Here is a 700-nt window from a genome sequence, read left to right on the forward strand (position 1 = left end):
GGCATAAGTTTCCACTTAACAAAATCTCAGACCTCACAGGTTTATGTCAGTACATCATCGAAACCTCATAATACAACATCAGATCCTCTCACCACCTCGAAACCCCGTGATATAACCTCAGTTCTTCCCACCACATTGGAACCTCATAATATAACCTCAGTTCCTCCCATCACACATAAACTTCTTAATATAACCTCAGTTCCTCGCACAACAATTCAACCTCATAATATAACATCAGATCCTCTCACCACCTCGAAACCCCGTGATATAACCTCAGTTCTTCCCACCACGCTTGAACCTCATAATATAACCTCAGTTCCTCCCATCACACATAAATTTCTTAATATAACCTCAATTCCTCGCACAACAATTCAACCTCATAATATAACCTCAGTGCCCCACACCACCTCGAAGCCTCGTGATATAACCTCAGTTCCCCTCACCACACTTGAACCTCATACTATAACCTCAGTTCCTCCCACCACACATAAACTTCTTAATATAACCTCAGTTCCTCGGACAACAGTTCAACCTCATAATATAACCTCAGTTCCCCACAACACCTCGAAGCCTCGTGATATAACCTCAGTCCCCCCACCACACTTGAACCTCATACTATAACCTCAGTTCCTCCCATCACACATAAACTTCTTAATATAACCTCAGTTCGTCGCACAACAATTCAACCTCATAATATAAC

The sequence above is a fragment of the Lottia gigantea genome (assembly GCF_000327385.1).
Source record: "Lottia gigantea unplaced genomic scaffold LOTGIsca_68, whole genome shotgun sequence".
Lineage (NCBI taxonomy): Eukaryota > Metazoa > Mollusca > Gastropoda > Lottiidae > Lottia > Lottia gigantea.